Raw genomic sequence first — 22,285 nt, forward strand, 5'->3', positions numbered from 1 at the left:
AAACTGATCTATCAGCCATGGCACATGGCAGGAATGAATGTTTGTTGATTGATTCACCATTTCTTTGTATTTCTACTACTTAGCCCAGGGCTTAGCACATAGCTGGTGCTTAATAAGTATCTGTTAACTTGGTGTATTCAACTGTATTCATCCACTAAAAATGGTTCCTGAATCATTGAGTGTTGACTACAGAAATCCAAACTATCTTATGCCACCTGATCTTTGTAGGGCCCAACAGGACCTTGATATTCCACTGGGCGTTAAGAATGGCTGAGCAGACTTCTTCTTCTTCTTTAATTAGCTCTTTTCACCATTCAACAAAATCCAAGTATTGAGTTGCAGAATCCTGTGAGCAGTGGATCCAATATGCTTTATGGGAGCTGGGATGTTTCCTTCACCTCTGACTTTGGCCCAGGGAGCACAAGGCTCTGCTTCAAGCTTGAGAATGAGTGCCTAGAATATGAAACCCTTCCATGCACACTGTTTTTCTTTAGTCATTTGGTTACCGCCATGATAGGGTGGTGTTCACATGGTAAGATCTCATGTACAGCTTTTGCCCTGCCTCTGGCTTCCTCTTCCAAAATGCATTCCACTCGTGGTCAATGAACTCAGACTTGGGAGAGGTGAGATTCCCACCCAAACTGCCCACCCAGGCGAAGGCTTGCAAATAACATTTCTTCTCATGTCAGTTCTGACTTTTTTCCATTGGCTTCTTTCCATCTCTGGTCCACATTGAGCCCAGCCCAGCCCAACCCAGCAAGGTTTTCCCTTAGTTAACTTCTCTGTTGTTCTAGGCATCAGGGTTGCTGTGTGCGAGGTTTATTGGATACCAAGAGCTCCTTTTGCCAGTGGGGAGACCAGGACTAGCCAAGGAATCCAAAGGCTTGGAGAATCTTCCTTTCTGGGGCTTGGCTCACCAGCCACAATGAGCAGAATTTCTTCTTTTATTAAAAGGAGGCTAAGAAAAACAGCCCAGGTTACACAGGGTTGGCTTTAGAGGAATTCCAGGGTTTGGGAGGAGATCTTGTCAGATGAAAATTGACCAGAATATTTAATGAATTTACTTCATTCATTGTGAAAAAGACCATAAGCTTTGGGAGTTGTAAGATAATGAAGAGAGTAGTGTCTGATATTGATGTTCTGTTTTGTTTTTCTGGTAAAGTTATAGCCACACCCTCAACCTGTGATGAACATTCATTTGTTAATCTAGATCAAGAAACTAAAAAGAAAAAAAATAATCAAAGACTGAATCGAAAGGGAATTCAATGGTCCTCTAGTCCAACCTACATATGAAAAATTAGCCTCCTAGTAGACATTTCTATACTTCCTGGAAAAGTGCTTCAAATATGTCTTCTCAGTGATCCTTCTAACAACCAGATAGGGAAACCAAGCCTGAGAGAAATTCAGTACTTGCCCAGGCTCACAAAACCAATAAATGTCTGACGCAGAATCTGAAGTCAAGTCTAACGCTATACACTGTACCACAGAACCTAACTATTGTCTCACTTTGCAATATCAATCATCCAGTCAATTGGCATGTATTAATTAGGCATCATGCTAAGTGCTGGGGCTAAAAAATAGTCAAAGAGTTTCTGCCCTCGAGGGAATCATCTGTCCTTTGACTAGAGACCTTCATTCAAGGGGAACTCATTACCTCCTGAAAGAGCCCATTCTGCTATGGATAGTAAAATGTTTCATGAAGCTTTTCTTTTCCCAAAGTCAATTTGTACTCATATGAAATGAACTTAGGACCAGACCCTTACCTGTTGGTTACTCTTCTCTGAATTCTTCTCTAATTTATCAATGATCTCACTTAATTATGGGACCCCAAAATGAACAGAAACCTCTAAAAGGAACTTGCTCTGATCAGCTCTTATTTTTTAGAGCTCTGTACGTCATTCTTCATGTTGCCTGAGGTGGCTGTGATATTATATCATACTGTTTAGTCCTAATTCAATGGTATTTATAAAGTGCCTACTATATGCAAGGCAGTGTGGTAAAGTAGATAGTGAACAGAGGTTGAAACCAGGTGTCCTGAGGTCAAGTCCAGCCTTTGCCACATACAGATGGTATGACCCCAGGCAACACCCTTCTTTTTCAGGGCTCTGGACAATCCACTAAGATGATGAGTTGGAGGAAGTGCTAGCCTGCTTCAGGAGGGGAAATTCTCTCAAGAGGAGTACTGTGATTACAGAAAAACCTGGAAAGACATTCATTAACTGATGCAAAGCAAAAGAAAGGAGAACCTTGAATAGAGTAACAAATTATTTGGATCTAGCCAGTCAGTCATTTCTAAATCTACCTACCTGGACTTTCACAAAGTTCCTCCTTCTCTATTTTCTCACAAGAATAGTATGAATTAATCCAGTGCTGTCCTAAAAGATAGGAAAATGGCATACCCAGAGCATCCTTCTGGTTTAGCAACTTAGGCTCTCTGTCAGAAAAGGAACTGAGGGTAGGCAAGGCTACCTCATCCTCAGGGAAGTTATGTGTCACCTTGTGATCACTTTGGGCCATCTTCACCATGTGCCATGGCTGATAGATCAGTTTAGCCTCTGGTGAGGCTTTGCAAAAACCACACGATGGGAGCTTTGAAGTATTTTTAATTTTCCTTTATCTTGTTTTCCCATCAAAGCCTTCATTTGAAATATGCAGGTTGAGTGTCTGTGAGCAGAAATGAGAACCACAAATAAGCTAATCCAATTTTAACATAGTATATGTGAAGGGTCCCAGAATGATAGGCTGGAACTAGATTGCTAAATGCTTTACAGAGAACAGAGAAGTTTGCATTTTATTTTTAGGATACCACTGTAGCCTTTGGCAAAAAGTAATGATATGGCCAGACTTGTGCTTCAGGAAAATCATGGCTGTTGGACTGTGGTGGGGACCAGGAGACCAATTAAGATGCTCCTGCAGCAGGAGCCTGGAAAAGATGTGAAGAGAGTCTGAAATGAGCTGGTAGGAGAAGGGGATAAATGTGAGAGATGTGGATGTGGTAGAAAGACAAGATTTTGCAACGGCGCTGATAGAAGGGCCAGAGTTGAAGGTGACCAAAGAGTTGCAAATGATTCCAAGGGGATGAACCTTTGCAACTGAAGAATGGTGATTCCCTTGACAGAAACTGGAAAGTTCAGAAGAGGGATGGATTTTAGGGGGAAGATAATGTTGAGTTTGAGGTACTTCTGAGATAGCCAATTTGAACTGTCCAATAAGTAGTTGGTGATATAGGACTGAAAGTTAGGAGAGAGATCAGGGATGCAATTATAAACCTAGGAAATGTATTCAAAGAAATAATTGAACTCAGGAGAGTGAAAGAGATCCCTGAAAGAGATGGTGGAAAGAGTGAAGAGGAGAAATCTCTGTGTAATATCTTGGGAATATTCACGGTGTAATGGGAAAACAGGATTTATTTATAAAAAGATTGGACTTGATTATTTTAAAATAGGGTCACCAGAAATTAAATTTATTTCCAAAGGAATTTATTTATCATTTATTTACAAAATATAGAAAAAGTGAAGTAAGAAAATCAGAGAGAGGTTAGGGTAAGATATCTAGCCTAAGCACTAAGTAATTTACTCACAGCCCCTGGATGAACCCAGGCAGGGAGAGTTAATTTAGCTGGAGAGGCCTTAGCAAAGCCAAGGACTTAGGGAAGTCTCTCTCAAGAGGTAGGTCTCTCCTGAGGCTAGTCTCACCAGAAAATATCCAGGAAAGGAGTCAATTTTTTCACTCACCAAATGCCAGTCCAAAAGGAAGAGATTTAAGAACAGTCTCACTAGGAACAGGGTCTCAGGGCCAGTCAGCAGATTCTTCACCAGCCTCAACTCCAAAGAATGAAGAACTCTCTCTCACAGGAAGTTCAACCCCAAGGAGAACTCTAAGTAGAACTGCACTCAGGAAATTGTAACTCCCTTTTAAAAACACTTTCTTTTGTGTGACTTCCTGTGCCTTCCCCTAATTTTACATCTACCAATCACAGTTGAAGCTTTGCTTTAGGGCTGCCCAGGGGCAGTCAGTTTAATTCTGATTTGTCACCCACTATTGCACACGTGGGTCACAGACCTCCCACTAAATGATTAAGTGGGATGTTTACACTTTTGGTGACTAGATCTGAAAATAGGCAGGGGTTACAATTTGATCTTCACAATCAGGGGAGAGTTCATTAATTTCATTTTCACAATCAGGGGAGAGTTAAATTTAATCTTCACAACAGTTAGGGAAATGATCCAGCATGGGAGTCTAAGGAGAGATCTGACTGATAGGAGGAGTGAACAGAGTCACAGAATATCTTCACCAACTAAAAGAAGGCTTCATGGGGTTGGGTGATTTGCCTGTAGTGACTGAATTAGCAAATATTGTAAGAAGAATTATGACCTTCAGGATTATCCTGACCCCAGCTCTAGTCTTCTAGTTTCTTAGCAGTTTATGTATATATACACACACACTTATATCCTGGAATATATACCCTAGACTAGGTCACCATTGTATAGAACTTTATCTTTTGTTCTGTGCTCATAACTTTGTCTGGTCCACATTTAAATGACCTCTATGTGCCAGGCACTATTCTTAGTGCTGGGGATTAAAAGAAGCAGACTGAATAGCCCCTGCCATCAAGGAGGTTTCATTCAACATAGAGGAATCCTTATTGATTCCTCTGGAAGGACAATCCTGATGACAATACCCTAAACCTTTAGCCTGTGAAGATTCTGGACAACACATATGACCAGCCTTCAAGTTCCTTTGTGAAATTGTCCCCCCAAAGCTGCCTTCAGACTAGGTATAAGAGGGTGGCTGGCAGAAAAACTTCCTGAAACATTGAAGCCATTCACAAACCATGAGTAGCAGTTATCTGCCCAGAAGAGATGTCTTTTTTTAAGGAGTTGGTTTTCATTCCAGAAAGTGGTCATCACATTAACTTGGCCATTCCAGAAGCTCCACATCTGGGAGTTCACATAAAAAATATTCTGATACTGAAAACATTGGCAGGGATGGTGTCTCTGCCAGGCTACTTGGCATAAGCAACACAGAGTATTGGCTTCTTCATGAAGAGGACCAAAATTTCAGCCATGAATATAGACATATTGTGAGCCATGAGAGCTAAATGGAAAAACGCTATGATTGGAGTTGGATGAATTGGGATTCAGCCCTGGCTTTCATGCTATCTGGGCAGCTTTGGATAAACCCTGAGCTTCTTTGGGCCTCCACTTTCTCCTCTGCATAATGGGGCTGGACTTGTTGGCTCCCTATATCCACCGGTTTCCAGTTTGTCATCCTACTTATGGCACTCCTTTAGGGGAAAAGTTTCATTACTATAGGAGAGGAAGTCCCCAATGCACCAAGTATGCCAAGCCTCCATGAATGTGTCTCACTCCTTGTTTTCTGATCTTCAAGGGAGAAGAGAGCTGTTCTCTAATGCCACTTTAGTAAATACCTCATTCTAAAAACTGCTTTTGCTGTCTGATGAATCAGCATTAACTAATGATTGATGGAGGGCTCTTGAGGACTCTGCAATTCATGTAGCATGAAGTCCTCTAATCCTTGCCCTCCTGAAGCTTATGAATGATGATGAGTTCTTATTGGCAATCCAGACAGCTCATTCACTTCCATTCTGATTTGGGATTTTTTTGCAGGAGGTGATCTGTTGATTCTTTTAATTTCTATTTTACCCCATTGTTCAAGAATATCAGGGCAATTATCTTTGATAATTGATTCTAATTTGATGTCTAGTTTTTTGTTTTTGGGTTTTTTTTTTTGTCCTTATGACTTTCAGGTAGTCCAATAATTCTTAAATTGTCTCTCCTGGATCTATTTTCCAGGTCACTTGTGTTTTCAATGAGATATTTCATATTTTCTTTCATTTTTTTTTCAATTTTGATTTTGTTTTATTATTTCTTGATATCTTGTGAAATTATTAGCTTCTATTTGCCCAATTCTAATTTTTAAAATATGAATTTCTTCCATGATTTTTGAACTTCCTTTTCCATTTGGTCTATTTTACTTTTCATGAAACTTTTTTCTTCATTAGATTTTTATGCCTCTTTTTCCACTTGATGGATTTTGCTTTTTAAGCTGTTATTTTCTTTTCACATTACTTTCATTTCCCCCCAATTTTTATTTGACCTCTCTTATTTGGCTTTTGAATTCCTTTTTCAGTTCATCCAGAGTCTGAGATCAATTTCTGTTTTTCTTTGAAGTTTTGCATGTAGTTGCTTGGATCTCATTGTCCTCTATTGATTCTATGCTTTACTCTATGACTCCATAGAAATTTTCTAGGGTAAGGTATTTCTTTTCCTACTCATTTGCTCATTTCCTCAGCCTTTTTTTTTTGCTTGTGTGATGGGAGTTTTGAAAGCTGCTGATTCTATCTTCTCTGCTGCAGGTCTCAGCACTCAGAGGTAGTTCCTCTTGGGGCTAAGGGCTTCACCACAGTGTAGGCTGTAGACTTGAAAAGGCCAAGTGTGAGAGGCTTTTGTTATCACTGTGGGCTGGTTTCAGGGCCTGGGATTTCAAGGGGTAGGTCTGGGATCTGGAGTGTTCTGTTGTTAATGTGGGCAGGGTCCCGGTATCCTGAAATTGACCTATGCCCAAGCATAGAACTTGGCTCAGTAGGTGGGGGTGGTTGTTGTGGTAGTAAAACAGCATTCCTCTGTGTGCAGTTTTCCTTCTGGTTCTCCTTTATCCTATGTAAATCCTGTGGAAATCAATTCTTCCTACTTACCTTTCAAGTTGTGATCAGTGGGAGAGCCCCTTCACTCCATCTTGCTGTCAGTTTTTTACTCCAGTTGTTTTGAGGTGCTTCTTAAAGATTGGTTTGTAAGGATTGTCAGAGTGGCTTCAGTGGTTTCAACTTTTGCTGCTACTAAGCTGCCATCTTGGCTCTGCATTTCCACTCTACTTTGGAATGAATGGGAGGATGTCACCATTTAGCTTTAGGACTTTCCAGTTAGGTCCACTCACATGGAAGAGGTCATGGTGGGGCCAAGGAAGAAGTATGAGTTTGATGATTTCCTACTCATTAGCAGTCCTCCCCTTAGTGATCAGCTGTCCTGGAGTAGTGGCACCAGTTGAAGGAAAGGGCCAGGCCTCCATGAGAGGAAATGTACCAAAGACAAATTGTGAGAACTTGGAGCTGAATGTACCCTGCCTGGGATAAGCCTAACAGAGAAGAACATTAAGAAAGAAAGCTATTTAGTAAATATCCTTGTTGTGACCTTGGAGGCCTGGCTCTGACATGGATCTGTCTCTGTGTGGATCTTTGTCTGTCTCTGTCTGTCTCTGTCTGTCTCTGTCTCTGTCTGTCTCTGTCTCTGTCTCTGTCTCTGTCTCTCTCTTTCCCACCCTCTTTTCTCCCTTCCTTAATATCTTCCCTCTGTTGTAAATAAACTACAATAAATTCCATTTGACTTTAGTAATTCATTTTGGGATTTAGAAATTAAATCCCTGGAAACCACCTATATAAATATTCAGAGTTCAACCACAAATACATTTAAACAGTGCTCATGACCCACTTTGGGTTTAATTTGCTATATTAACAGTTTCTCCTTCACTTTTCTAAGTGGAGAATTAACAAGATGATAAACTGAGGCCTGATTTTGTAGAGTCGAAATAGTGGGAGTTATAAACTGTGGCAGATAAAAGAGTGGTTAACTTAAATTGTGTCCACAGAAATATGGTTTCAAGACAGTGTCTTGTTTTAAATAAAAATATAAAGTGGTCACCAGGGAAAAATTCCCAAATATGAAATATACCCAAGCCAACTGGGTTTTATAGAGATTTTAATTAATACAAATGAGGAATTAAAGAAAGAGAGAGAGAGAGAGAGAAGGGGAATAATGAGAAAAAATCTAGGCCAGCTTAGGCCAGCCTTAAGAGAGAGAGATCAGTCAGTCTTCAATCCACTCACCACAAGATTTGTCCCAAGCAAAATTCTAGTGTTCAGAGAGATACTAGTTCAGCTTTGCCAGCTCCATGTCCAGAGAGAGTACTTCTGAGACAGTCCCCAAGAAAGTCCCGAGAGAGAGAGTCCTCAGAGGGAGCTCCAGCGAGAGCCCTTGCTCTCAGTTTCTCATCTCCTTTTAAAGGGAATTTTCTCCTACATCACCTCCCCTAAGTTCTCACATCTACCAATCACAGTACATTTTTCAAAGGACAGACAATTCTTAATTCACACCTAAGAAGGCTTACATTTTTGATTAAGTTCACACCAGAAAACTTCTGAGTAAGTTCTCACCTCTTTGCTCCTTATAAATTCACAAGTTGCCTGACCTTTATAGGTACTGAGCATCCTTTTGTATTAATTCTAAAAATAGGCATGGCTTAAGAACTTTTGCCTTACTATAAGTATGGGTTTAAGTATTTTTCATTGTTCAGCAAAGAGTTTCTTCCCCTAAAGCAGGCTTAAGTAGGGGTGGAGTAGAGTTCTCACATTCCTGATCTAAGTCCCTTCATTGTTTAAATGGGGAATGGTCTTAACCAAACCTTATGAAGTAGGGTCTGAGAATTTTTTAAGGTTCACAATTTGTAGCATTTCCTAATTTCTGGGATGTTAATGTCCAAACCAAAAAGTACACAATTAGCTCTTCTGGACCACCCTGAGTGGGTTCTCTCACTCCTATGAAATGATCAAACCAAGTCTTGGAGAAATGGTCCCATGGCAAGTCAAACCAGAGTCAGAATTTGAATCCAGGTTACCCCAGACCACCCCACCCTTATGTTAGGGGTAAATTTATGGTTGGACTGAATATATATATTTTAGTTGGTCGCCAGGGATTTAAATTCCAAATCCCAATGAAATACTCAAGTCAGAATGAAATTTTATGTTGGTTTATTTACAATATAAAGAAGAAATTAAGAATGAGAGAAAGGGAGGAAAAAGGGAAGGATAGCTGCCCTGACCTGGTCTGAAGCTGGCAGAAATTCAGAGGCCTCAGCCAAGGGGCCTTTCCAGAGGCTGTTGCCTCCAGAAAAGCCAAGGAAAGGGGAGTCAGCCTCTTTCACTCACCACGTGACTGTCTAAGGGAAGCAGTCTGAGGTCTCATGATCCAGCTTCTCCACGGTCAAGTTCCATGGCCAAATCTCTCTCACAGGAAGTGACAAGAAATATAAAGACAGGAGTTTGCATCACTTCCTGTGTCTCACATGTACCAATGATGGCTTAAATTTGGCTTTGGATGGCCCAGGGGGTCAGCTAGTTGTTTCTTATTTGACACTTGCTAGCACACATGGGTCATAGGCCTTCCTCCCCCAAACTTAATCCTTAAGTGGGGTGTCTACATTCCTGGTTGCTAAAATTCTAAAGACTAAGCAAGGTGGAGTAAATCTAAAATTCACACTCACACACACATACCTGTCAGCCATGCCAAGGGACATGACAAGGGTTGGTAGGCGGTTAGGGATGTGGAGAACTAGAGAGGTAAAGAAGGTGAAAAACAAAGGTAGATAAAGGCTACCTGGTAGAGGAATATCCTGAATAAGCCTCGTGAACAAAATTATGTGACCAGCCCCAATTCAATTTTTTATTTATTTTTATTTTATTTAGTTAATTAATTCAGAATATTTTCCCATGGTTATATGATTCCTGTTCTCTCCCCTCCCCCTATAAGCCCCCTTAGCCAACGCACAATTCTACTGGATTTTATATGTGTCATTGATCAAGACCCATTTCCATATTATTGATATTTGCTCTAGAGTGATCCTTTACAGTTCACTTCCCCAGTCATATCCCCATCAACCCATGTGATCAAGCAGTTGTTTTTCTTCTGCATTTCTGCTCCCGCAGTTCTTCCTCTGAATGTGGATACATTCTTTCTCATGAGTCGCTCAGAATTATTCTGGATCACTGCATTGCCACTAATGGAGAAGTCCATGATGTTCGATTGTACCACAGTGTATCAGCCTCTGTGTACGATGTTCTCCTGGTTCTGCTCTTCTCACCCTGCATTACTTCCTGGATGTCGTTCCAGTTCACCTGAGCCCTAGTTTTAGAAGCATCACTGCTCTGATGGCATCAGCAGCCCCCAACACCTGTCATGACTTTCTCCCCTGTGTGCAGGTGGGCTAGAAGACGATGCAGGGTGTCTGAGCTTCAAGACAGCATGTGACCACAGATCCCGAATGAAGCCCTTATTGTCCATATCAAAGATGAAGGAGGAAGCCAAAACCAGGGAGAAAAATAAACTGAAGGGGAGGGGTCTGGAGAGGCCCTCTGAGGCCCCCAACCTCACCTGATCCCTTCCATCTGCCCTAAAAGTAATGAACAGCAGGCTGCCTTCCAACATTTTGGACAGGAATCTGATGGACAGTTTGCTCAGTATTCCATAGATGTTTTGAGGAGTTTTTGGTTTGTTTTTAGCTTCAAGCTCTCTGTCTCTCTCTTCTTTCCAACCTCATCCCTCTCCCACCCAATCAAGCTCTCTCTGTGTCTCTCTCTGTCTCTGTCTGTCTCTGTCTCTCTGTCTCTGTCTGTCTCTGTCTCTCTGTCTCTCTCTGTTTCTGTCTCTCTCTTTCTCTCTGTCTCTCTCTCTCTCTGTCTCTGTCTCTCTCTTTCTCTCTGTCTCTCTCCCTCTCCCTCTCTGTCTGTCTGTCTCTCTCTCTCTCCCTCTCTCTCCTCTCTCTCTCTCTCTCTCTCTCTCTCTCTCTCTCTCTCTCTCTCTCTGTCTCTCTGTCTCTCTCTGTCTCTGTCTCTCTCTGTCTCTCTGTCTCTCTCTCTCTCTCTCTCTCACACACACACACACTCTCACTCTTATTCAATATTTGTGAAATCTGGTAAACAGCAGCAGTCAGAGGAAATCCAGAAGCATTCCTGAAGAAGGAAGGGACGGTCTCCACCACACCCATTTCTAGGGAAGAAGCCTTTGCAAAACCACCACCTAAAAGTCCCTCTTTGGAAAGGCCTGGAAGGACCTCCTCGATGCTAATTTATGAAGTATTGCCTGTCGGTCTCGGAATAGCCCCAAAGCATTTCCTGCTGGCCCCGGGCACGGCTTGGTCAGCGGGGAGCAAAGTGAACAAGCCAGGAGTGCAGTTAAGGTAGTCACCCAAGCAGCGCCGTGTTTATGAATGTCGGCCTTGTCAAAGGACCTTTTCCTCAAGGATCTCCATTGTGAATTCTATTGCTAACTCGCTTTTTCTAATGTCATTGGAAACTGTGCCCAGCACAGTGGAAATCAATCTTCCCGGTCAATTGGCTCACTCTGCACACTGGCTGGCCCTCAGCCTGCATCTGTATTGGTTGATTCATTGATTTGAATCTCAGCCACAGGTTCTGTGAGCTGCAGTTTTAATTTCAGACTTTGCTGGCTCTTCCAGACATAATGTGCTTCAGAGTGAGCCTTTCTACCTTCTTAGAGTCAAGTCACATCAACACACATTGATTTACCTAAACTGCCATCTTCTAACCAATACTATGTCTTGGTTTCCGAGGCAGATGAGTGATAAGGATTAGGCAATAGAGGTTAAGTGACTTGCCCAGGATCACACAGCTAAGAAGTGTCTGAGGCTGAATTTGAACCCAGGACCTCCCTTCTCTAGGAATGGTTCTCACTCTCAACACATTTATTAAGCACCTACTATGTGCCAGGCAGTATGCCACGTCCTGCCATCCGTTCATTCAATAAATCTTTTTTAGAACCTACTATGCACTGGATGCTGCATTAGGCTTGGAGATATAGGGACTCTTAGAATGCCTAAGTTTCTTTCTTTCTTTCTTCAAAGTTTGAGCTTTATTTTATTCCCATAACAAATTTACATATAAGTTTTCCACGTTAGAATTGCTACTTAATCAGGCGACTAACAAGCATGCATTCATTGCCTTCTCTGGGCATTACAGACACCGCCTGGCTCTGGGTATGCCAGAACAAGAGTGAAGTAGTCCTTGCCCATGATAATGTCGGGGGAGACAATGTGGGCACTGACAGGCCTCCCTGGATTTCCATGATTCCTTTCCACGGGGAGCCATGGGGGAGGGGGGGGCGTATTTTACCCCACGTTGGCCTAAAGCAATAGAGTCAATAGAACATCCACTGGACAGCCTTTCATCCGCCCATCTAACACGGGTACTGCTGACATGTGAGGAGCATACAAAGCCTACACGAGGTTGCCTGGTATTAGATAAGACTATCTAGTATTCGTTGGGCAGTTAGATGGTGCAATGGAGAGAATGCCAGAGCTGGAGTCAGGAAGACTCCTCTTCCTCCCTTCAAATCTAGCCTCTGACATTTCACTTTAGCTGTATGACCCTGGGCAAGTCACTTAACTGCTGGCCTCAGTTTCCTCAGCTGTTAAATGAGCTGGAGAAGTAACTGACAAAACCTTTATTTTTTTGCCAAGAAAACCCAAAATGGGTCCTGAAGAGTCATATATGACTGAAATGACTGGGCAAGAACCATGCATTTGACTTCTTAGAATGATTGCCAATTTGGTGGGTGCTCCCCATACCGACCCTGAATGGATCCTGCTTCGACATTGTGGAAAATGCTTCACCCAGTGTAGAAACCCTCCTATTAGCATTTGGTAGACACAGAGAAGAACATTCCTTGCTTGACCAAAGGGTGCAATAGGAAGAGCAACAAGATGGCGCATGGTAATATTGGTGACGGGCACAGACAGTGCTCTGGGGAACTCTGAACGAAGAGCTGTGCTAGCCACAGTCATGCTGTATGAGCCTAGTGCAGACAGATAGGATTGAAGGCTCACCATCATTCTCAGCCTCTGGATGTCCCCAGGATTCACCAGAAGGTGACTCAATCCCACGCCTGGCGAGACGTGTCACATTCAAATCTCCAAGACTGGCTCAGCGGAATCACCAAACCAATGGAACCTGCTCCATGGCAGCCACTGTATTGGAAGTTGAAAGATGGAAGCAATCTTCACTCTCCAAGCGTTCTCCTTCTGCCAGAGTTCAGCTCAGATGCCTCTTCCTCCAGGAAGGCTTTTATGACCCCTCCTAGGTGTTAGGACTGATCACCTCCCAAATTCTCTTGTTCTTACTTATCTGTGTTGATATTATCTCCCCCTTTATGAATGGAAGCTCTATGAGGGCAGGCATAGCATTTTGACTTTCTATCTCTTGTACAAAGCTCAGGATCTGACACTTTTTTGTGGGGGGAACCTAGACCTATAATTTTATCAGTATGGGGAAGTTCCAGTGTGGAAAATTGTCTACCAGTTCCCAACTTATCAGAAACAAGGTCTGTCAGAAAGTTGCCTAGGCCAATGAGAAAGGGGTACAGGGTCATGCAACCAGTTGCCATATAACATAGGATTATAGGAATAGAATGGTCAAACTTAGAGGAAGGAACTTTAGAGTCTAGTTGACTCACTTGACAGCTGAGGTCACTGAGGACCAGGGAGGTTTAGACATTTGTTCAAGATAAGCACACAGCAAGTGTCCAACATGGGACTAGAATTTGGAGTAGGAAGATCCGAGTTCGATTCCTGTCCCAGACATTTACAAACTATGGAGTCCTGGGTGTCCTTTAACCTCTGACTTGTCTTGGTTTTATTATCTAGAAAAATATGAGGAAGATCAAATGAGAGAGCAAATACAAAGAGCTTTGCAAACCTTCGAGAACCACGCAGTATTCTGATGATTATGATGATCATTAGACCAAAGAACTCCGGATTCCAAGGCCAGGCTAAACGGCCTCTCGCTATATTGTCTGCTGAAAGTCAAATTAATAAACAAAACGAGAGAGATCTTATTGTTCCCTCAAGCCACGAGAACTGGAAATAAGAAGGAAGATTGGAGCCTGCTGGAGTGCGTTTGACTATATCACAATTATTCCAGGCCCTTCCGCTAGGCTCGATGCTGCCGAATGAGATGTTCCTTCTCATTCGCTGGTAAATCCAAAGAGAAATTAAAGGAGGCTAAAAGAAAAGCCCCCACATTTGTTTCAAGAGGCCTCCAGACTCGCCTGGCTTTTCTGCCATTTGGCTGAAGACCCCAGAGCTAAAACTAGAGCTTTTATGCCGAGGGCAAACACTACAAGTTAGCTTCCAGGGAAAGGGGCTCCAGCCCTGACTTGGGGATCAGATGGGGGAAGCTGAGACCCCAGGAACATGGCAGGAGGCTGCAGTTAGGGAGGCTGCTGTGGGGGGAGGAGGCAGGAAGAATTCTTCACATGCTAACTGCTTATTTTCACCCACCAGGAGCTGGACTTCACCCTTTCTACACCCCTGAAGAATTCGCAAGTGCTCCGAGCCCTGGGACTGTGTCCTTGCCTCGCCAGCCTAGGCTCGGTTCTAGCTCCAGGACTCAATGATTTCCCCCCACCCTCCTCAAACACGATGCCCATTGCTCTGCTGGGGAGACGTCGTCCCGCACCTTATAGCCTCCCAGAGCACGCCTTCTGCCTTGGAGCCTCCCAGAGCCTGCCTTCTGCCCTGGAGCCCCCTTTGTCAATTGTCTTCCAGACTCTGACTTCTTGAAGACCTTCCAAAATGAGCAACTTACTCCCTCTACAAGGCAGCTTGAGTTGTTAGGAAATCCTGCCCTAATATCACCCAGCAGCCCTCCTTTCCAGCTCCTGCCCCCTGCCTCAGCTCACACTCAGAGCCCGGAGGAACCTTTGGGGTTATCTAATCGAGCCCTCTCTTTCCACAGAGTCTGAGACCCAGCCTAGTTATAGCTTTGGAGCTAGAAGGATCCTCAGAGTCCCGAGTCCCACTCCCTCTTTTAACAGCTGAGGAAACTGAGGCATAGTGAGGTGACCTCCAGGTTGGAGAGGTTGTAAGTGGCAGCCACAATGTTCCTTGTGGATTGCCCTTCCTCTGGCCCTTCACTCCCCTCCCCCATGTTGAAAAGGAATTCCTGATGTGGGATGGTCTCTGCTCTAATTGAGTCCAGCTGAGCCCAGTGTCCAGCGTTCCTTCTGGCCCTCGTCTCTGACTCGGAGGCTAAGCTGGAAGCATCCGTCTTACGGCTCTCTGAAGCATGCCGGCTATGGGCAGGGATTGAAGGACAATCTTGTGCAGGAACTCCAAGGACCTGGTCAAGTGTGAAGAGTTGGCCCCAGGACCATCCGGCCGGCCGGAGTCAACGCCGCCATTTCCGCCTAGCTGGGCAGGGCTGCGCTACAGGCTTGATAAGGCGAAATGGTCTGAGCCCGACAGAGCGGACGCTTGGCCCCCTCCACATGAAATTCCTGAAGGGAAATTTTTCCGATCGAAAGTCTCTGAAGAGCTTTGGCTGGAAGGAGAGCTCAGTGGAGAAGCCAGGACATTCTCGGAGCTCTTCAGCTGGCCCCGGAGCCTGCGCCTAATGAGAAGGCGGCTGTGATTTAGGGCGCTGGTCTGGAGGGCAGTTTAACAGAAAAAACCTTTCCTGTCATCACTTGCCCCGAGTGGAAATCCAGATGACACCATATGGAAAGAAGTTATGAGAGCTCGGTGGGCCTAGAGTGGGTGTTCCGGGTTCGAGATGAACTCCCTCTCACCTCTCTTTAATGATGTGGACTCTGCCAAAAGGCCATCCCACATCCCAAATCTGCACGATTGGGGAGCTGAGAGTCTAGCGATGGGGCTCCTTGGCCACGCTCAGCCGCACTGGAGTCAAGGCGGGGCATTTATATGGAGAGACTGCCGAGCTCTCCATTGTTTATCTTACTGGGCTGGCTTGGGGACATGTGCAGAGCATCCCTGTTGTCTTTCGGGGAGCTATTTGTACAACAAACAGTCCCATGAATGAGTTCTTATTTTTCTAAGCTGACCGCTTTAGGTGTGGATTACACTGAGCTGAATAAAAGCAGCCATAAATCATGGCTACCTCCCAATCCTGAAAAGGGAAAGCGTGGCCTGCTTATTTTGGTCCCCGTGCCGCATTTTCTCTTTGTTGAATTGACTCCATCCATTCGTGGAAGTGTTTCATGGAGCCGAGGACAGAACTCACTACTCAGCAGAGAAATAAGGATTCAGTGGGGGAGGTGGGGGGCTGCCTGTTCTGCCAAAGGAATGTTCCCAACGCTCTGTTCAAGAAGCCCCAGTGGCTGTTTTGTACTTAAATCCGTCACGACCTGGTGCCACGATACCATTTTGCTCTATGTTCTAGCCATGGTCCTTCTACCTGGTGAGGCGATCAGTGCCAAAGCTTCTGGCATTCTCTCCGTTGTATCCCAAAGCCTCTCTGCTTCAAGGTGGGGCAGGTGAATTAGCCTTCTCTGAGGGAGCTGTCCAAGTTCAGCGATCTCACTCCCATTCACATATTCCACAGTCTTGCCAAAATGGCTCTCCCATTTCCCATCAGGCTATCTTTGCATATATTTCCCCTGGATGCCATCTTTGTTCGTGTCTACCTTTAAAAATGCTTAGCTTGCTTCCTAGTGGCACTGGGTCAAGCCCCATCTCCTGGGCTCATGGAGCCTTTCCTGTTGCTAGTGTCTCTTTCCCAAAGTTATCTTGCGTCAACTCTGCATATTTTGGGGTATTTTCTTCTATGGGTATATGTCATTTCCTTCAGATGAACATACGCTCCATCAGGCCCAAGACTTTCATTTCTTATGATTGGAAAATTGTAAGATTTAATGAATGTTTATTGGTTGGTTGACCAACAGGTCCATCACTACATCCCTAAGAAGCTCTGATTTCCATATTCAGATGGACTTACACCAGTGGTCTGGTTGGGGGAACTTCCAGTCCAGTTCATACCCTATTCAATTCCTCTGACTTGCATAATCTCAGTTCTTTTAAAACATATTCCAGTTCTGCTTATTAGAGCTGTGACGAGTTCGAGGTGTCTCCAATTCATTTTCAGCTTGTGGTTTACCCTAAAACTCAGATTCATTTCTTCCTGGCATAATTACCCATTTGCTATCTTGAAGGGAGAGTTTACCTTGTTTCTCTTTGCAGGATCATTTCCTTGCTCTCTTCCAGGTGTTTACTTTTTCCAGAACAGACCCATATTTGGCAGAATAATCCATAGCTTTATTTCACTTGAAAAGTTCCATAATGTCAGATAAGAATTTTCACTGTTCTACTAAATAAGAATTTTAAGCTTGCCTTTCGTCTCTGATGTTGCTCAGGGGAAAAAAACAACCAGATCTCAGTGATCTCTTCTGTCATCATGTTTGAGAAAATGGAAACACACCAAGTGACTGGGACAAGTCTAAAGAAATCTGTGAAATGAGAAATAGATGCACAATCCTAAACTGGCCAGGATGAGCCTCTCCTTTCTCTTAGATGGGCGGGGCACCAGTGACCTCAGCCACTTTGGGGCTTTGCCATCTTGTAGTTTGTCTTTCGATATCCTGACATTCCCAGGAATTTCTCTGGTCACTTAGTGGAAGGCAAAAGATTTCTATGATATCAGGAGAAACCAGAGTATTCTCTGGTCACTTAGGAAGACTGTGAGGAGCCAGTTGGGAAGAAAGCATGTAGTCATCCTCCTTCTGTCCAAGGGCAATTCAATAGATTCCTTGGTTTGGTTCCTCCCTAAAGCAGCTTTAACCATTCACCATCTGCAGGGTCCCTTGTTCTGTCTTGTTCCCTCCTTTCTCTTGACCTAGAGCCATGTTGGTGAAGACATGGAACAAGTGCCCTGGCATGCTGGAGGGGGCTGCTCTGTTCCCCCTCTCCATTGCTCCTGTGGACATTTTTTGCATGCCCTGCCTCTCCACCCAGCAGCCCAATGTGAGCACTTCCTCCCTCTGCTCTCTGGGGGTAATGAAGGGGGTGGCTCACAGGCAGCTTGAAGGTGCCGTTTAGGCACATGATCTCTAAAAGGTTGGCCAATGCTGGATCAGACCCTTTTATAAAGCACATTGCTGAGTTTTCAGTAAGATTTTGCCAGTAGGTTTAAAAAAGGGTGTTTGGGAGCCAGACTTCAGTGGGTGGGACCTTCCTTGCTCACTGACATCTTGCTTTCTTCTAAGCTAGGTCCACACCAACATCCTGCCTCCCCTGCAAATCTTTGGGACTAATTGAAATTTTCCATATATTATTTTCACTGAATTTCAGAATTAGAATCACATATTCGTCTCTGGGAATTGGGGAACCCTGCTCTTCAATTTTTTCTCTTCCTTGGAGATTCTAAATGGGACCTTTGGTCTTTTAACTGTGATTTGTAGTAGACTAGAGGATTCAGTAGAAAGAACATTGCTAGTATGATGTAATAGATGAGACAGAAAGAAGTCCTGGGTTCAAATCCTATCTCTGACACTAGTTATAATGAGGTTGGGCAAATTGCTTGAATTTTGAGTTTAATATCAAGCTCACTCATCTATAAAATGAGAGGGATGGACTCAAGGACCTCTAAGATCCATTCTAGCTCTCAGGTTATGATTCTACACATTTAAAGGAACAGAAGATGGGTTTAAATTATTACTGTCTTTTATTTAAGGTTGCCTGTGGAATCATACGTAGGTAACTAAATACTTCCTGTGTGACACTGGGCAAGATGTTTTACCTTCTAGGTCTCAGTTTTCTCATCTGTAAAATGAAGAGGTTAGACCTGATGGGCTCCATGATCTTGTGATTCTTTGCCTTAGACTTTAAGTTAAAACCTTCTCTCCTTGCTAGAGCAGCTCCCACTCTCCTTTCTTCTTATCTCTCTTCCTCTCTTAGGTATAGACAGGTCAGTGGGGAGCTGAGCCCCTTTTTGGGAGAGCACCATGGGCTGCCTTTCTAGAAATTCCTGTGAAGAAAACACAGAGCAAGTTTCTCTTTCAGCCAAAGGGATCCTAATTCTATTTCCATGGGGGAATCTCTGACCTGAATGCTCCCTGAGGCTTCTCTTCAACAGGGCTAATTCCCTGTAACCAGGAGGATGTGCCCAGGCAAGGGTAGGATCTAGGATAGCAGTAGGAGCAGCAAGATTGGGGAGCAAATGACAATGGGGAAAATGAGTCCTGTGTGGGGGAAAAGGACAGGGAAATAATAAGATTTCCTGGAGGCTGTGGGCAGGCACTGTTCCAGAGGGAGAAGCCCAAAATCTGAGATTCTACAGCCTCCAGGGAAGCCTCCCGAGTCTCCTGGGAAGAAGGTGGAGTTTCTACCATGAGTCTATGTGCATTGGACACAACTGAGAAAGCCTCTAGGAATCATGGAATTTCAGAGTTGGAAGAGACCTTAGCATTAGCCAATTGGTTCACATTTCTGAAGTGCCTATTATGTGCCAAGAACGATGGATGTTAATTGTTGCCCATTGTCTATGTCTAGGAGGGCAGCAATAAAAATAAAATTGTTCATTCTGTGAGGCAATTAACCATCTAGTGCAGTGATGGTGAGCCTGTTAGAGACAGAGTGCCAGGTGCATCCTGCCCCTTCCCCCCTTACCTCACACTGGGGAGGGTGAAAGCTCTCCCAGTGGGCTGCTGGGTAGAGGGGTAGGGGGTGTGAAAAAATGTCATCAGGCTTGGTGAAGAGGGGAAGGGGAGCAGCTCTACCTGAGTCCCTCTGCCTTTTTAGTAATGAACTGGGACAGGGGGAGGGCAGCTGCCTGCCCACAGAGGGTGCTTTGTGTGCCATAGGTTCACCATAATTGGTTTAGTGGAAGGAATCCAGGTGGGCAGAAAGAGGAGAAGCCAGGCAAAGTGGGTAGAGTAAGGGAAGGAGTCATAGCCCTTGGCCAGGCCTACTCTTTGGGCATCTAGCTTAGCCAGGATAGGGATTCCAAGGCTAAGGGCTTCAAACCTGCTGGGGAGCCCCAGGAAGAGGAATACAGCCTAAGCCAGGGCCACCACCCCCTCCCAGTTCAGAATGTAGAGGAGGCTGGTAACACTTCTCAGTTCTGTCTCAGGGATTTGGCCTTAGTGCACAGGCCTGGAGGGAGAGCCAGGAGAAAAACATAACCTTCTTGACTCCTTGGGGATCCATGATGCCTTTGCCCTCCACAGAGGCTGGGGGAGGGGGGCAAACTTCTGAACTCCTTTCCTAGCATAGCTTGCTGCTAAGACTCAAAGGAAGCCAGGAGACAAAAGTGAGGAGGAAGTCCATCCAGCCGTGGGGCACACCAGTACAAAGGCACAAGTTAGGAGGAGGGAGATGGAACCAGGAGACCCTTAAAGGAAGATGGCACAGTCCTTGGAGGGGCGTGAGTGCAGGAAGAATGGAAAGGTGGTTAGGGTGTCTGTGGGACCTGGGACCAATCACTTCACCTCTAGTTCCCAGGCATGTAAGCCAATACTTTTGAGAGGAATGGCTGGTCCAGATCCTACTTGCTAAGTTCATTTCTTTTCTACTCACTAAGCATGTGTCAGCACCCTGTGAATATAGAGACCCTGGAGAAAAGAGCCTGCTGCTCCTCCCTAGTTCTGGCTCTGGAGAAAACTCTCTTCAAATATACAAAAGAAGGGCAGATTCTTACTGTGACCAGAACTGACTGAGGATGGAAATCCTAGCTGTGGAGACATTCTGGCTTACTTCAAAAGTCCTTACTTGACGGCCCAAGTAGTTTATTTGGATAGCTTTGGTTTCCCGTGTTTCATCAACACAAAACTTACTTCAGAGTTATGTGAGCACACATGGTGTGTCCCTGGGAGGCTGTCCATGTGCTTGTATCCTTGACAGAAGGCATTTCTGCACATGTGTGAGTCTGAGCAAAGAGAGGTGTGTGTGTGTGTGTGTGTGCGTGTGTGTGTGTGTGTGTGTGTGTGAGAGAGAGAGAGAGAGAGAGATCCCATCTCCTCTGCCTTCAATCACTCCTTTCATTAGACAGGACCTACACTCGTGACCTTTGCAGGGAGGGGATTGTCAATCCAAGTCTGAGTGGTCTCTGCAACACCTCAAGAATTCAGAGATGCTGCACTGTTCTATTAGTGAGGAGAAGCAGAAATGATGGCCTGGACCCCCATCTGAGGGATAGTGTGTTGTGAAGGAATGAAGGGCTGGAAAAAGCCAGGAGCCCTGGAGCCAGGTTCTATACCTCACTGTCCCTTAGTTTTCTCATCTTTAAAATGGGCTAATAACTTTGATTCACTTCTCTCACAGGATTCTTTGTGGGAAACAGACTTAGGAAACATGAATGTGCTAGAGGAATGTAGTTGGTGCTGATGGCACTAATGGCAAAGACTTCCACTGGGACACACACTTTCATTAGCTCATATGACACCAGGACAGTATTGTTTACTCATTTGAAGTAATGTTTCTTGATCACTAATTCAATTAAATTTGTCCTCTGGGCACTTGGACTCATTAAAGGTTTGACAACACTGGACCACTGCCAAAGAATCAAGATGGTGGACATATCCCAGAGGATCATGGAAATGTGTTTTATGGGCATAAATAATCTGGATTAGGCTGCGTATAGTGCCTCTCATGGAAGATATAGAGAAACAACACAAAGAAAAACAATTTGAAAGAGACTATAAAACTTAAATCAGTTGAGTCTAAAAGATGAGACAAACTATTCCCATCCTCCTAGAGAAATGATGCACTCAGTGCAGAAGGAGGCATGCATATCTAGACATGACCTGGAATCTGGTTTGCATGATGGGACATTTATTACAGGGGTTTTATTTTAGTATTTTAGTTGTGGAGGAGGCAAATAGAAAAAGACAGTGTTCAGAAATTTTTAAATTTATTTTTAATTTTTAGAAAGGTTAAATTGTAAATAACTCAAGATATTTTATTTTCCCAATTCCATTTGATAACAATTTTCAACATATATTTTTCAAAATTTTAAGATACAAATTGTCTCCCTCCCCTGTCTTGGAGATGGTAAGGAATTTGATTTGGATTATACATGTATTAACATGAAAAACATACTTCCATATTGTTGTAAGAGCAGCTCATATAAAACCAAATCCCCCAAATAAAAATATGAATAACTAATATGAAGTGATAGTATGCTTTGATCTGCTTCCAACTCCAACAGTTCTTTCTCTGGAGGTGGGTAGTGTTTTTTGTCTTAAGTCATTTCAGAATTGACCTGGATCACTTAATTGCTGAGCGGAGCCAAGTCTATCCCAGTTGATCATTCCACAATATTGCCCTTACTCTGTACAGTGTTCTCCTGGTTCTGCTTATTTCACTCTGCATCAGTTCAGGGAGGTCTTTCCTTTTCTTTCTGAAATTATCCTCTTGTTTCTTATAGCACAATTGTATTCCATTACCATCTCCTTCAACAGTTTTTGAGAAGAAAATAGCCGGAAGGCCAGAAGGAAGAACAGGAAAGCAAGATGACTGTGAAAACAATATCTTGAATTTATTCTGTTCTTTAAAAGACCAACAAATTTTCAGCATAACAAAGATGCTCACTGTTATATGCTGTTCTCTCCTTTTCTAGAATAATATATATGTATATGTAATAGATGTTGTATATGGAAATGCTCATTTTATTTCATATTTGTGAGGG

Source organism: Monodelphis domestica, chromosome 5 (assembly GCF_027887165.1).
Source record: "Monodelphis domestica isolate mMonDom1 chromosome 5, mMonDom1.pri, whole genome shotgun sequence".
NCBI classification, from domain to species: domain Eukaryota; kingdom Metazoa; phylum Chordata; class Mammalia; order Didelphimorphia; family Didelphidae; genus Monodelphis; species Monodelphis domestica.